Here is a 7,830-nt window from a genome sequence, read left to right as displayed (position 1 = left end):
ATTAATTGAGTGATATATAAATAGTTAACAATTCGTACTTGCGTATCCAATCGTATTAATTATTCCGCGTTTCTACATTCGTCTGACTAATTAGTAATTAGTAATTAGCATCTCTTCGCGAGGATTTTCGCTTTAATGGTGTCTGTCGTCCTAACCGGGGGGTGGGGAGAAGAAGGAGGAGGAATTTCTGCACGTACTTTTCCAATTAAAACTATCCCATCTGAAAACGTCTGCGTTTAAACAGAAAACGTTCAGCGAGATTGCATTGCGTTAATCAAAATGCATTATTACGTTTTAGTCGGAGTAGAGGCACCATTGAAATATTGGGTTGGTGACAAAGTTTCTTCGTATTTTAATGCAGAAGCTAATCAGCTTTCTTCCGCATTTTAAACGAGGTTTATTAAATCAAGTACAGTCAAACCTGTTTTTGTTCGGTCTTTTTCTATGCGATTTTTTTTGTGCGTTGTCGTTATCAAAAAAGTGTTCCTACAAAAGTTGTTTGGTATGACGGGCTATATTACGTAGTATTAATTGTTTTCTTGTGGGTGGAGTGGTGGAGGACATTCCAAGGTCACCTTCATTTTTTTTTAAATGGAACGTCCTACTTTTTATACCATAGATCGATGGAGTATCAAATTCTGAGTATAAAAGTGTTGACCTTCATCTGTCCTAAACCTAATACTTAACGAGATATTATCGAAACAATTCTCTTTCTTCTTTGTATAATACCTCGTTAACTATTAGGTTTATGACATATGAAGGTCAACACTTTTATACTCAGAATTTGATACTCTATCCGTCTATGGTATAAAAAATAGCACATTCCATTAAAAAAAATCAAGGTGACCTTGGACTGTCCTCCACCACTCCACCCACAAGAAAACAATTAATACTACATAATGTAGCCCGTCATACCAAACAACTTTTGTAGGAATACTTTTTTGATAACGACCACGTCTTCCGAGATATCCTGCTGATCTCATTTCAGCAGGACACCCTGTATGTATGTACATTTTGAAAATTTCTCCATGCTTAAAATAAGAAATTAAAATTCTTTTAAATGTTTCCATGTGTAATCTAATTATTTATTTTGTTTGGAAAGCACTTTCTCTCTATTTCGTGAAGCTTTGTCATATTTTCTAAATGAGACGTTCTTATGCGGTCCCTCTCCACCGCATAAAAAAAATTTTCTTCAATATGTTGTGAAAAATTATTATTTGTCACAGCTGTTTATGAAGTTTGTGAATATTTTTTTGTGAATGTTTTTTTTTGCGGTCCCTATCTATCGCACAAAAACAGGTTCGACTGTACGTGCCGTTTTGATCGACCACCTCTTGCCATTTTTGTGGTAAATCCATAATCCCGTCATTGTGATTTCTGGGCGAAAAACTGCGGCGTGTGATTATTACAGGTCTCTTTCGAAGTCAATTTCACACCATTAAGATAGTCCTGTGAGACCGAAACAACTGGTAGTCTGATGGTGCAATATCAGGACTATACGATGGATGCATCAAAACTTCCCAGCCAAGGTCTAAAGATCTCGATCCCTTAAATATTTCAATGTTAACTCACGAGGCGCCCAAACATCGAGCTGTTTTTTGTATCCAGCCTTCTTTAAATGGTACAGAACTGTTTTATGGTCGATGTTTAGTTCCTTACCGATGTCACGACTGCTAATGTGCCGGTCTTGCTCAACTGTTTGCATGATTTCATCGACTTTTTCAGTGACTGGTCGACCAGAACGAGGTGTACCCAAAGATATGTCAAAACATAAAAATTCCCAGATTCAAAACACTTGAACCAACTTTGTGCCACACGTACTGATACTGTATCACGTCCATAAACATCACAAATTTTTTTAGCAGCTTGAGTCGCATCCTTTCCTTTTCTGTAAGAAAATTTCGAAATGTATCGAATTTTTCCTCTATTTTCACTAATTTTCAAGACGTAATAACTTTTGACTAAATAAACACATATCACAATTTCTTGTTTGTGATTACTCTATGATATATCACCTTTCAGACGCAATCAAGTAATGCCAGATCCGATTAATATTAACAGAGTCATAACTCTACCATATCATAACATGGTAACACCACCTATCGGGAGGATACGAAGAAACTTTTTCTCCAACCCAATAATAAACGTTACGAACACGAAATAGATTAAGATGAATCTGTGTATGGCATTCTTTAAGGGAACAGAAACGATAAATGAAAAACAACACTGTTCTAAAAATTATAAGCCAAAGATGGATGTTTGCGTGTATTGGAATTAACGCAGAATAAATTACCTTCGTGGGAAGAGATTATGTTCGATCATCACGGATTATCCTGTTTATCAATTTGAAAATTAAACAGAGCATTGGTTAAAACTGTAATTCTCGCAGTATATACAGGGTGTCGTATAAAGTAAAAGATAACGTACAGCGATTATCGTTGAGTGATACTTATAAACTTTGTCACTCTAAATTGCTCAAAATTGCTCTATCACGCAACATTTTCGAAGAACATTGATCTTGATAAAAAAATCAGGTGTTACGCGAAAACTAAACATGCGAGAAATAAATGTTCTCGTATTTAGAATAAACGTCAAATTTCACGAAGTACGCGCTCCAATAAATACAAGAAGTAGAAACGGCGTGTCATAACCAGACACGATAACCGAACGCTATTTAATGCTCCGGGGGACAGAACGGTCTCCATTAAGTATTACATAATATCTTGGATATTACTTGTCATAAACCGAATATTCTATAACTCAATAATGTCCTAGAACTGCGTGAGATTTTGCTAGAAAAGTTTTCGCTGAATCTTTTATTGTGTAATTTTTCTTTTAAATAAGTATTCGATGTACAACCTTACAATAAATAAAATTTTGAATTTCTTAACGATTAACCTACAGTTAATGTGACTTTAGAGGATGGTGTATTTGATGTCACGAGCCAGGGCCGCGAGCAGCACGAGTGGCCGGCGAAGGGTTGTTACCCTAGGAATATGGTATCAATTTGTTAGTTAAGATACGCGGACGAACCCAATACGAAATTGGGGAGCCGCTAGGATTATACAGGGTCATCCGTTTTTAAACGGCCAAACGTTAACCAGCTGTAGAGGACCCCAAACGGAACAACTTTTACCCCTATCATTTTTTTTGTTTCGGCCTTGATTTCCAGATAATTGCAAAAAATCCATCATTTTTTGAGTTTACATAAAATTAAATATCTCAGAACTCCAATGATGAATCTTGATGGTTTTTCCTTTGTTTAGTTTAAAATAAGTAGGGGCATCTTTTTTATTGAATACACTTTTTTGTATGACCTCCGAATCATGGTTTTTTGGCGTGGGGCACACCGTGGAGCCTGAAAGAAATAAGTTGGAAAGTGGCGGTGTGCCCCACGCCAAAAAATCGTTTTCGAATTTTTGCGTAGTTTCGGGGGCGTGCGCCCTTCGACGCCTTCGAATTCTTGTCAAAGTGCGTTCCGTGCAAACGTGTCATAGATTCAGCGTAATCTATAGAACGAATTTTTGTATGCGTGCGACTTAAAATATTTTCCTGCGAGGAATTGATAGAGATTTTGTGAGTTTCGCTTGACATTTGTATAAAACGATTTTTATTTTTTACGTGCGACATAGAATATTTTCTGTGGAAGAATAGATTGATACTCTGTAAGTTTCGATTAACATAGTATTTATTCATTGACTCAATTTTGTGCATAGTTTGGACGCAGTAAGAAATAAATTAAGAGCGAGATTTATCTAGGTTGGCTCTGTTCGTTTATCTAGGACGGTTCCTGTCAGAGATGATATTCAACACCTGTTCGTCAATTTGCATTGACTTGCAAAAGGGTGAATTTGGATTGCAAAACCTGCGTAATTGACGCTGTTATAAATATTGCGTCATTAAATTTGTCAGTTCTCATTATCTATGTAATTTTTGTGTTCGTCCGAAATTGATTCCTTGTGCGAGTGTGCGACATTACAGTAATTAATGCAAATATGTGTCGATCCTGTGAACCGTTCATGGATATGAGAGGGTGTCGGGGTAATGTATTACGTTTGCTTTTCCGACGTGGACGACGAAAATTTCGTTATTAGTATACATAACTATCTACATATATGCGATACAATTATCCGTATACACGGCACGTCAAAAGTGTCGGCCTGGGGATGTGCTAAATTGACAGTAATATAATTAGTCAAGTAATATTGGATTCGTTCGCTGGTCACGTGCGCGAATATTCTCCACGAACAAATCAAGAGCATCTTTTAAAAACGAATAACCCTTTCAAAATTGGACCCAACAGGTAAATTATACGATTTGTTACTTGATGCCAATTATTTTTGCCCGAAACAATTTATATTTGATACGCATGCACTCGTGTTCACAGTTAACGGAAACAAAATAATGGGAGTACGTTGAACATATGTATAAATGGGAGAAAATTTCTGTAAAATTATTAACAAAAATATTTCGCTGTACATTTACAATTTACTCTTGTACGAAGAAACATTCTTTCAATAATACTGGGACTTTTAAGATTGTTTTCACATTTTAAGATATTTACTGTAAAGAGGTTTGTTCAACTTGGTCAGTTGAACAACAATTTTAACACTAAACCTTCCAACCATCAAAAGTGACTGATGTGTATAGTATTATATTTTGTGTGCGATTTTTACTATAATATGTATATATACCGAAGTCAAAAAATATATTCAATAAATTCCCATGAAAACACTTTTACAATTTCAATAATCAATAATTGAATATGTAGGAAATGCTACGAACGTCTGTGCAGGGTTTTCCATACGTCTCAGGGACGTCCAGATAACGTTCATACTTCTCCGATAGTGCCAGATAGGTCCTACAAAGAGTTCCCAGTTGGAACGTCCTATAAACACCCCATGGAGCCTGGTAGTACTGTGGGGTTGCAGTATTACCATTGTCAAATGAACTCAATCTCATGGATGTTTTCCATTTAAATATGATTAATAAAAGTATAATATAATGTAATGTATTTTATACAGGTCAATATAATACGCAGAACGGTCCAACAACTACCACCATCTATGGTAGCCTTGTTATTTTTAGAGGTATCGAGAAAGTTTATTTAAAAAAGTTGTATCATGCTAAGGGGAGTTGAGAGACTTCGATGTTACTACTAAATTTTTAAAACGATATATTATAATATCTCATCTTAAATAACATAATGAATTATTTATTTCCATCGATCTCAACGACTTGCCTGATGAGATTAAAACCGATCAAGTGGTCCAAGTCTATCTAAATAAACGAATCAAGTTCAATTCAGTTCAATTCTATCTAAATTCATGATTATCATCATTGAATGAAATTTCTATTTATTATTATGATATAAAATAAGTAGTAATCAGTTTTTATTCCTTTTTATTCCTTTATCAAAGATGAATAAAAATAGAATATTCTACTTTATCACTTCTGTAAAAATGGTTCCGTAGCTGATAGGCATGTGTGCTGCAAGGTGGAGCAACAATACAGTGTTAATTTATAACACAGACCACAGACAAGCTGTAAGAATAGCCTACTTCTGGGCAGCTCTGTTCTGGGTTTTGATGACTAAAAGTTGTTAAAGTACAACCAAGGCAGACTCGTAATTTCTATGTACGTTACATCACAGATATTCATGCATTATAAAAATATTCGATATTAATTACAGCAGCAAATGATTCGTGCCGCTTTTCCCATAAGACGAAATGTTAATTCCGGCACGAATTATTTGCTTTTCCTTTTTTTTTTCAAAACGTCCGTACAGCGCCATTTCATGCAGCGGCAGAACGCTCAAACTGTTAGCCACATTTGGTTCCGAATCTACCGCTAGATGACGCTGTAACAGAAGGTCCGTACAGCGCCATTTCATGCAGCGGCAAAACGCTCAAACTGTTAACCAAATTTACTTCCGAATCTACCGCTAGATGGCGCTGTTACAGATCGTCCGTACAGCGCCATTTCATGCAGCGGCAAAACGCTCAAACTGTTAACCAAATGTAGTTCCGAATCTACCGCTAGATGACGCTGTTGCAGAACGTCCATACAGCGCCATTTCATACAGCGGCAAAATGGACAAACTGTTAGCCAAATGTTACCGACAGAGAACCGGTCGGTAACAGCGCCATCTAGCGGTAGATTCGGAACTAAATTTGGCTAACAGTTTGAGCGTCTTGCTACTGCATGAAATGGTGCTGTACAGACATTTAAAAAAAAAAAAAAAGGTGGGAAAGCGGCATGAATCATTTGCTGCTGTAATGAATATCCAATACTCTTGATTTTTCATCAATAAATGTAAATATAATGTGTCAGTGAATGAATAGTGACCCATTAATTTCTGGCAGAATTTACTGAAAATTTATAGGGTTAGAAATTATTTACAGATACTTACGCACGCTCCACGCATGTCTCACTTTTTGTCTGCGCATCATGTTTAGCCAGGAACAGCTCCAATATCATATTTTCGAAATTTTCGAAAATTTACGCCAATTTTCGGCCGTCTGACTTGTCGTCGAGTTGTACTACTGAATTTTCGAAAATTTTCGGGCGTCTGGCTTGATGTTGACTTGTACTACTGATATTTCGGTTACCTCCTTCGACATCATGTTCTCCTAATACAAAGTACGATTTGTCGAAAAATTTTCGAATACGTCGAAAATTGAAAAAGTATTAGGAGAACATGATATCGCAGGAGGTATCCGAATTTCAGTAGTACAAGTCAACATCAAACCAGACGCCCGAAAATTTTCGAAAATTCAGTAGTACAACTCAACGACAAGTCAGACGGTCGAAAATTGGTGAAAGTTGTCGGAAATCTCGAAAAATTGAATTTGTATTAGGAGAACATGACGTCGAAGGAGGTATTCGAATTTCAGTAGTACAAGTCAACATCAAGCCAGACGCCCGAAAATTTTCGAAAATTCAGTAGTACAACTCAACGACAAGTCAGACGGTCGAAAATTGGTGAAAGTTGTCGGAAATCTCGAAAAATTGAATTTGTATTAGGAGAACATGACGTCGAAGGAGGTATTCGAATTTCAGTAGTACAGGGCAACATCAAGCCAGACGCCCGAAAATTTTCGAAAATTCAGTAGTACAACTCGACGACAAGTCAGACGGCCGAAAATTGGCGAAAATTTTCGAAAATATCGAAAAATAGAATTTGTATTAGGAGAACATGATATCAAAGGAGGTATCCGAAATTTCAGTAGCACAAGTCAACATCAAGCCAGACGCCCGAAAATTTTCGAAAATTCAGTAGTACAACTCAACGACAAGTCAGACGGTCGAAAATTGGTGAAAGTTGTCGGAAATCTCGAAAAATTGAATTTGTATTAGGAGAACATGACGTCGAAGGAGGTATTCGAATTTCAGTAGTACAAGTCAACATCAAGCCAGACGCCCGAAAATTTTCGAAAATTCAGTAGTACAACTCAACGACAAGTCAGACGGTCGAAAATTGGTGAAAGTTGTCGGAAATCTCGAAAAATTGAATTTGTATTAGGAGAACATGACGTCGAAGGAGGTATTCGAATTTCAGTAGTACAGGGCAACATCAAGCCAGACGCCCGAAAATTTTCGAAAATTCAGTAGTACAACTCGACGACAAGTCAGACGGCCGAAAATTGGCGAAAATTTTCGAAAATATCGAAAAATAGAATTTGTATTAGAAGAACATGATATCAAAGGAGGTATCCGAAATTTCAGTAGCACAAGTCAACATCAAGCCAGACGCCCGAAAATTTTCGAAAATTCAGTAGTACAACTCGACGACAAGTCAGACGGCCGAAAATTGGCGAAAATTTTCGA

The sequence above is a fragment of the Lasioglossum baleicum genome, chromosome 3 (assembly GCF_051020765.1).
Source record: "Lasioglossum baleicum chromosome 3, iyLasBale1, whole genome shotgun sequence".
Taxonomy (NCBI): domain Eukaryota; kingdom Metazoa; phylum Arthropoda; class Insecta; order Hymenoptera; family Halictidae; genus Lasioglossum; species Lasioglossum baleicum.
This window is presented reverse-complemented; position numbering follows the sequence as displayed.